Consider the following 9,462-nt stretch of genomic DNA (forward strand, 5'->3'; position numbering starts at 1 on the left):
TATATCAACCCGAACAAAGATTTAAAGAAGCCCCTTCATGACGCAAAATTAAACGTGCAATTAAACAATAGACTTGTACATTGACTCACAACATCAACTCCATATTTCCTTTTGAAGATGAAAAGCTAAAGACCCAGCTCTTTCATGAATACCTGCAACCTAAATGATGATGATGATGATGATGAAAATGACGGGTAACGCAGTTTGAGGATGGTTTTGATGCTGATTAGAACTCTAATGAACAGCTGTCGATGTCGTGCTTTGCCTCTGAGCACTTCCTGTCAGCACCTGTGTGTCTCAATCGGACTTAAAGCTGTTTGTTTGTGCTTACTGACGTTGTTTCCTCCTCTCTAGATCCTTGCTTGTGTTGTATCTACTCTCTGATGTATGTAAAATAAAGTGTCTGCTTATGAAGTGTAGAATTGTAGACGAAGGCAATGCACAGAAAACAAAGTCTTTCGTGGGATCCTTTCATTTCCTGCAGATGTCAGATGATATCTGATGGATTACAAGGTTGTGTAAAGCCTTTTGGTCAACAATAATATTTGGTAAAGGTAATCAAAACCAGTCCAACAATCATTTAAGATTAGGGCCTAACTTTTCTACAGTAAGTAAGGTTCATTCACAGTAAAGCCCAGGAATCTTTTTTTGTGTGTCTTAGACCTGGTTGACTGACTGACACATCTTTCTGGAATCTTCTCTTTGGATTTCCTCACAAGAGTCGGTTGATGTTGTGTAACCTGCAGAGTTTACCCTTTGATGGGAACATGCCCCCAAAACGCGGGAAAAATACAGACTCTGTGTAATTTAATGCGTCAAGTTACTGCAAGTACACAAAGAGAGCAGCACAGTTGACCCATGAATCGTATAGTAAAATCGGTCGGTAGGCCATCTGGGCCAGGGGCGTTTCCTGATTGCAAGCTTTGAATTGCCTTACTAAGTTCTTCTAGCAATATTTCATGATCAAGACTACTTTTCATTTCTTCTGAGAGCTTAGTTACTTCTATATTTCCAAAAAAAATCCTCACACTTTTTGTTTCTACCTATTTGGTTTTCAGATTTGTACAGACTGTGATAGAAGCTTTCAAAACATTGATTTATCTCATCAGGCTTGTTTACAATGTCGCCATCTTTAGTTCGTATTGAATCTATTATTTTTGAGCTTTCCTCTTTTCTGATTTGCCAGCTAACAAGTTTACCAGTTTTATCTCCTTTTTCATAGTAGTGATATTTAGTTCTTGCCATATTTGCTTCTGCTTGTCCAGTGGTTAGATTGCAATATTCAAGTCTTTTTCTTTTTAGCAAATTGGCTATTTCAGCTCTATTGAGGTCTGCATGGTCAGTTCATGGATTTCTTGCTCTAATATATTTAAGTGTTGTCTGCTGATTATTTGCTGATGAGAGCCATAAGATGTGATCTGTCCTCTCAAGAAGGCTTTCAGAGCTTCCCATATGGTGCTTGGGGAGGCAGAGTTGGTGTTGACCTCCAAAAACTCATCAATTTTGTTTTCTATAAAGACAACAAATTCAGGATCGTTAAGGAGGTATGGTTTAAATCTCCGTCGGTGAGGTCTGGGGCGCTCTAAGTTTTGTCTTACTCTCAATTTTAAAGGACAATGGTCTGATAAGGTTGCCGCCTTATATTTACATAGTATTACATTGTGAAGCATTGTTTTGGATATTAGGAACAGATCTATTCTAGAGTAGCTGTTGTGTGCTGAATGAAAATTCTCTCTCCAGTGGATTACGTGTTCTCCAAGTATCCACCAAGCCCAGATCATGCATACCTTCCCTGAGGGCCTTAGCTGCAGTGCTTAGTGAGAGGGGGTTCTTGTTTGTTTTATCCAATGAGGGGTTAAGTGTCAAATTATAATCCCCAGCCATAATACATTTTCCATAAATCTGTGCAGCAGCTAATAGAATGTCTTAAAAATAGAGCATCGTCATTATTTGGGCCATAGATATTAATAAGTGTGTATGGTTCTTGAGTTATATGACATTTAAGTATTATCCATCTCCCAGTTGAGTCCTTTTCCTGGCTAAGCACTTTCATTGGTATTTGCTTGTGGCATAATATGACCACACCCCTAGAACTAGAGTTATATGAAGAGTAAAACACTTCCCCCACCCAGTCTCGTTTTAGTTTTAGACGTTCTGCGTCTGTCAAGTGTGATTCCTGTAAAAAAAAAAGAAATACTACAGTCTTGGGTCTTTAAGTAGTTTAAAATCTTTTTCCTTTTCATGGGGTTATTGATGCCTTTGACATTAAATGTCATAAAAGTTAAAGTACTAGTCATTATAAAGCCAGCTTGAATGTATTAATACAGTCAGTATATTCACATGTAAAAGCATCAGGAAAAAAGATAAATACACAATTAAACAAGTACAGACAAAAAGGAAGAAAGTAAAAAAATAAAAATAAAATAAAACGCAAAGAAAGTGAAGGGCATTGACTGTAGATATATCTTGTGCCTATAGCAATTTGTGAAGTCAAATCCATTAAGTTCATATATTTTTGCACTGGGCCCCCCCTTCCCACTTCCCCGGTACGCACCAACTGACAATAAGATTGGTCTCATTTATCACTTCCCATACTGTCTTTAAATGAGAAAAGGAAAAAAAGAGAAAAGGAAGAGAAGTAAAAAGAAAGAAGGAAAAGGAAAGAAAAACAGTCTTGTAATCCCAGTTGACTACCCCTTAACATTGCCAGGTCCCACACCACTATTAATCATCTGTGAAGCTCTACCCCAACGTTTAGCCTAGTTCTGGTGAGATACAAGAGATTTTTAGTGCGGAGAGCTGGGGACAGTCTAAATAGTACACACAAATGCAAGCGCACACACCTTTACCGTCCCTCCCTCTGCTCATAAAAAAGCCGACTTCATAAGTAAGAGAGAGAGAAAATAAAATGAAAGAAGCAACAAACTTAAACCAGAAACTACGCTGCACCTCTCTCACCCATCACCCAGTTGTTAACATAATCTCAATGGTTCATGCATACAAATTTCACCGCTATTTATTTTTGTTTTATTTCTTTTCCGTCCATTCATAGATTCCACTTCACGAGCCCATAGGGGGCGGGGCCCGAGTCATAGTAGCCTACTCGCTTATTTTATACAGCTGAAGCAATCACACATTATATTCGTTCATTACTTATCTTTCCGTATAAAGCTGCTTGCTCTCCGTGGGTTTTTTTCAGAAGATTACGGCCCATTAAGATTGTTCGAGTTCGCGGACAAACTTCTGTGCAGTTTCTGCAGATTGGAATTCTCTGGTGGCTCCGTTGTGCACCACTCGGAGTGTAGCAGGGGATTTCATGTAGTAGCTCAGTTTCTTGTTGCAGAGGGTCCTAAAGCTAAATATTTAGAATGTAAACTAAATGTTTATAAACGTAGCTAAATATTTAGAATCAGGACATGTATTTTTAACATTTATATATAACATTTAACATTTAGATAAAACATTCAACATTTAGATATAATATTTAACATTTATATTTGCCAATGAAATTATCTTACATTTTTATTCACAAAAGAGAATGACAAAGTTCACAAATATTTCTCTAAATGTGAATAAAAAGTGACGTTTTAGGGCTAAATGTGGAGAAATGTTGTTGTTATTTTGTAGTGTGCGCAACTTTACAATCAGCGCCCCATAGATGTCTTTGTCCCTTGGTCTCAGAAACTTGATTAGGACTGGCATGGGTTTTCCTCGGTTCGGTGTTTTAGATTGCAAGCGAAACGCACTTTTAATGAGCAGAGGACTTCCAAAGTGTCTCTCTCCAAGCAGCCACGGTATCCAGGCGCTCAGGAAGCCTACTAGGTCCTGCTGCTCCGCTGCCTCCGACAGGCCTACCAAGTGAAGGTTTAGACGCCTTTCGTCGTTTTCAGCCAGGAGTTTTTGATTTTTGTCTAAAAATCCACCTTTTTTAAATTAAATAAATCTAATTGATTTTAAAAAATCTGAAATTTGGGTCGCAATTTATTATTAAGGAGTTGGTGGTGGGTCCTGAGGCTAGACCAGTTGAGAACCACTGGTTTAGAGGATATTTCAGACCCCTGGCTCTAGAAATGGTCTCCGATTGAGTCCAGATTTAGGTCAGTGGAGTTGAGACAGCTAGCAGCCACGGAGGACGGCTTACGTTAGCTGACATCACTGGCACTAGACATCGGTCATATTTACAATTTTCTGAACACGTTTTCTTTTTAAATAGATTCCGAGTTATCCTCATACACCATTTTGTGTCTTTGTCTGTATTTTTCACCAAGACCAAGTTTAGAAAAGAATAATATCAAATCACCTTTTAGAAATGATATTGGGGTTGCCAAGGCTGAGTAAGAAAGTAGCATCCATGAGGATGAGACTGGTGGGTCATTTCCGGAGACACAGGGAGGCCCCAGCCAGTAAACTGGTGCTGTGGGAGCCAATACATCAACCATAAGGGCCTCCCATTATATAAGGATGTTCTTAGGAAAGATGCAGGAGCAGAAAGCGTTGACGAGTAAGCCAGCTGCAAGGAAGATCACTGGAAATGTTGCTGGAGGGGTCATCTGAGGACCAAAATGAGGTCATCTGAGGACCAAAATGAGGGGTCGTCTGAGGGCGACCAATCATTGATAAAGGCCACATAGACATTTACTGTATGTGATTAATTAAAAAACAAATTGATTAACTTCATTTACCACTTGAGCCACACAATGGTGGCTTTGGATTCTTCACAACAAAAGTTATCAAGTTAGAGAGAATCACAAAGAGGACCCAAGCAAACTTTGAGTTTATTTAATGGACAAATGGCCAAACCAAAATCCTACTGTAACAGAGTTCATGTTAATCAGGCAAGAGTAAAGCATCCAAAGAAACATGAAAACATGTCCAATCAAAAACAAGACGGTCGGTTTGACGGAACATGCTGGAACTGAAGTTTCGTCTAATTCACAAATCACAAACAAAGGACCAAATGCTCCCCGACATGTGCTACAGAGCACATCCCATCTCTGTGCATCGGAGCTGGTTGCAGGAATCTAAATGTGACATTTTACATTAATTTGTGCCAAAATCAGCCCTTTTCTATGCAAATGAACATTGTTGCACAAACCTTCTAACGAGCAGTTAAAACGAACTTTTTCTCAGTCTGCTGAGCGTAGGTGGTAACTGCGATACAGTATTTATATGGGATAGGAAGTGAACAGAGAGAGTTGAGCTCCATCAGGATAAGAGAGAGAGCAAGCAGCGGGGGCAATTGATGTGCAATTCACGAAGCTGTAAGTGACCGCAATCCATTATCAGAGTGAGAGATGTGTTTGACAGTTTAATGGCAGCAGGGGGCTACAGAATGCTTCACACATCTGTACTAAATGAGATAGGCTCAAATGTAAAGAATTCTTAAAATAAGAAATCTGACAGGAAGGTCATAAACTGAGACTCAGGTTGTCATAATTTTAGAGCATGATATGAGGCATCGCTGCCATGACGGATCTAGAGTAGGATATAATACGTAAAACAGGGAGGTGTTGCTCACCAGTCATGAGGTATACCTCAGTTGTTTGGCTACAAGTAAAGTGTTCCCCTTTCAGTGAGGGGGAGTCTGAACTGACTAAGACATACAGATTCCAGAATGTCAGAAGATTTCATAATGAAAGAGGAACTAGAGGGTCAGTGATTTTCCCCCATGTGATTGTGGTCACGTGAATTTCATTGTGTTGCTGCTGTCTGAGTTGTGTGGGTCCTTGGGTATCTAAGGTGGCTGGGAGGTGTAAGGTGAATGCATTTGCATTTGTAAACTCCACAGCATGAATGCAGAAGAGCCGAAACGGAAGTTGGCCACAACGTGTTGCGACTCCTTTGCATTTGTGTTGCAGCTCTTTTGCATTTGTGTTGCAGCTCTTTTGCATTTGTGTTGTGGAGTTTGCGAAGCGTTTTTTTGTAAATGCATTCGCCTGAAACCTCCCAGCCACCGTACCAATTCCTGTTTTTTTCAACTGGCATGCTGTTGGGTGATTTTCACCCGACGTTATTGATAGTGAGTAAAATATTTCCTGCAGTTGTCAGTGATGCACTGAGAGACTTTGCCTACGCTGGGCAAGGCTCACATGTCTCAGGAACAGGTGGACCAAAGAACAAGATCCCAGCTCCATTATTATTTTTTTAAAGAATTTTTCATTAAAGATTCCCTAATTTTTCACAAATTTTAGAGACTTTGTATAGGGGGAAATAAAAGAAGAGTACTTCAATTTGCCATGTATTGTTGTACTTAAATATATTTGGTTGGGAAGTTTTACACTCTATGTTAGTTAGTGTTCTAGGGTTAACTTAAAACTCTATTGAGGGCAGGCAATGTCAAAGTTACGATTTAAAGAACTAACCCAAAAAATACTGAACTAGATTTTTGGAGATTCTGTAGATTTCAAAAAAAAAAAAATGAAGCTATGGATCTTTGACGTTTTTACATAAAAAGCCTATTAAATCCAATCCAACTTTACTTGTTAAGCACTTTAAAACAACCACAGTTGACCAAAGTGCTGTACAGAAGAATAAATAAAATGCATAACAGCTCACATGAGTTAAAAGAAAACTACATGTGAAATACAACATAAATTTAAAAACCTATAGCGGTTAGAGCATGCGCCCTATGTACAGAGGCTTAAGTCCATGAGAGTGGGCAGCCCAGGACCAAGTCCGACCTGTAGCTCTTTTCCCACATGTCGTTCCCCAATCTCTCGCTCCCAAGTTTCAGACTCTCACCGCTGTCCTATCTCTAAAAATAAAGGCATAAAAAGCCCCAAAAATAAATCTTAAAAAAGTTGTTATTGAAAGATTGTAGCGTAGGTTTCTCAATAAAAAAGCAGGTAAGTAGAAGTGGTACAGTCTTGTTTTTATAGTATGTTTGTTGAGTTAGCTGCCTGCTGTGGCTGTTCAATAGTACTGCAAAACCAAATGTATCTTTGATGTTGTTGTTCCACAAGGCTATTCTTTTTTTTAAATGTGAGGTGTATACCCTTTAAACACAAATATAGGAGCGCAATAGCCTAGTGGTTATGGTGCGCGCTAATGTATGGAGACTACAGTCCTTAAAGCTGCCTGCCTGGGTTCAAATTTCAAATTGTGACCCTGCATGTCAAACCCCACTCTCTCTCTTCTGATACTACTCTATCCACTGGTCTGTCAAATAAATTAAGCAAGAAGGTAAACCTTTAAATGATCAATCCGACCTCAATTCAACAAACAAACATCAGATCTGCAGAGTGAAGCGCTGTATAAGTTCTAGTCCTCTGTTGAAATGAGACTCAGCAGAGCAACTGGGTGTTGGACCAAGAATTAACTGTTTATTTATGCAGATGTAATAACCATGTGGTAAAAGGAAGTCTTGCCTGGAAATTGCTAAGTGCTAACCTCTGGCTTCACACGAATTACTGAGAAATTCAATTAATTTTCAGAGGCATGCGTCCTCTGTCAGACGATGATTGCCAATGGGTTCTGAGAGTGGACTGTACTGCTTCATATTGCCATTTCTGCTTCATTCTTTTCACTATCATGTCCCACCTTCTGAGATACCCCCTTCCTGCCTGACAGTGAAAGTCTCCTGCTGTGAGGTGCATATGTGAACAGGCAAGTCAGGAAGATTTCAGTGTAGCCATTTTTTTTAAGAAATTTTAAGAGTGCATGTGTGAAAGAGGCTATATTTGTCTAAAAAAACTAAACTAATAAACTAAACCAGGGTGTCACTCCTCAGCAAATGAAAATGTTTTTATGGAATTAATCAGAACATCTGTTCTCTCACATAAAAAAATAGATCATTGAGGTGGCTTTGGGTAGCGTTTTATAAAGCTGCCTCCTTGACATGCGAATCCTGGTGTATGGTGACCTCGGGACAGACTGAGTAATGCTGCTGGCCGTTTGTGCAACCTTCCAGGGATTTTTTGGATTCTGACAATTGCTGTGGAAAGATGCAGCTGTTTGTCTAAAAATGACGTCAAAGGCACTGTGTCTGGTAAGCTGCCACTAAAGTTGGGTTAGGGTTATGGTGTAAGAAAAAATATATTCAGCTGTCTGGAGATGTGGCTCATATAGCCTATTGTAATCTTCACTCATGTTTAATCACTGAGTTTAGTTTGTGACTTTTTGCTCTGATGTCAGTCTGATGTCAGTCATGACTGAGAAGTTTCCTGGCTCTGTTATTTTGGGGGCAAGTGTGAAAGCCCTGCTTGCCTGTGTATAAGTTTTGGTACAGTTCTTTTGAATCTGAATCAGCCAGAATATAATGACCTTCACTCTAAGGGAGTACTTCTACAGTAGACCTTGAATAACCAAGCCTTCTTCTTATGAAGTAGTTATTTTATGAGTTCATTCATTGGAAAGTGATGTCACTGTGTGCTTTCTTACTTAACGGGAATCATGAATGGAGATGTATTTGTCAGTCAAACCACTCATTAGTTCATTGCAGAGAAGTTCCTAACATAACAAACCATGTTATTGGAAGTCCAGGAGTAGAGGAGAATTCAGCACACTCAAAAATTCACAAAGCATCATTGTGAATGTCATCAGTGACGATCATTTCAACCCTCTGAGCAGACAGGATTGCGTAAGTCTGTTTATATGTCAATGCTTTTTGTTGCTTAGTCCCCAAAAATGGGATGTTGTGCAAAAAAACAGGTACAAGACCTCCATTTATTTGGAGCAATAAAACATGTAATGTAGCATTAGAAATATAAGCTAGGTGGCTAGTTAGTAGCTAGGTAGCCTGCATATGCCAAATAAAATGACATCATTACAGATGGAGACCTGTGTGAAAGATGAGTAGAGCGTTTATTTGCTATGACAATGTCAACATGGCTGTGCATTTTCATCTGGTTCCCAGGATATTCACCTTTTGCATCACAGCAATCATAGCCTGTTTCATGAGATGACTAACCATAACTAACTGCTGTGGACAAAGGGAAGATTTAAATCATTTATTTGAACATGATTTATTTGAACTCTCAAAGCAAAACTATGGGATATGATTGGTAAATAGACGTGACATTAAGCCCTGAAATCAGTCTTTTACTTGATTTCAAAAACAAAAGAGTACCATTCCCTTGATTTCTAATTTTGCACACGTCCACTATCTGCTACATTCTTTCTCAATAAACCGTAGGAGGTCTAACAGGTAGTGTTTGAACCCAGAAGCAGCTCACGTAACCAAAGAAAATATAGTTAATGCATCCATCTATCTCTCTATCATCTATTCATCCATCTATCAGTTCGTCCATCCATCCATCTCTCTACCAATCAAATGGGCAAAGATAGAAGATGGGTCAGAGGCTGGCAGAGTCAAACCAGGTATTCAAACCTAGGGGAAATGTTGGAAAGTATGTTTGATTATTTCAGCAGTGCCTCGTGCATATTCTCTTGCTTTTAGAACGATCTATAAGCTGAGTATTTACAAGATTTTGATGCCAATATTGAAATGATGTTTAGTTTAGT

This window comes from Labrus mixtus, chromosome 13, assembly GCF_963584025.1.
Source record: "Labrus mixtus chromosome 13, fLabMix1.1, whole genome shotgun sequence".
In the NCBI taxonomy this organism is placed as follows: Eukaryota; Metazoa; Chordata; class Actinopteri; order Labriformes; family Labridae; genus Labrus; species Labrus mixtus.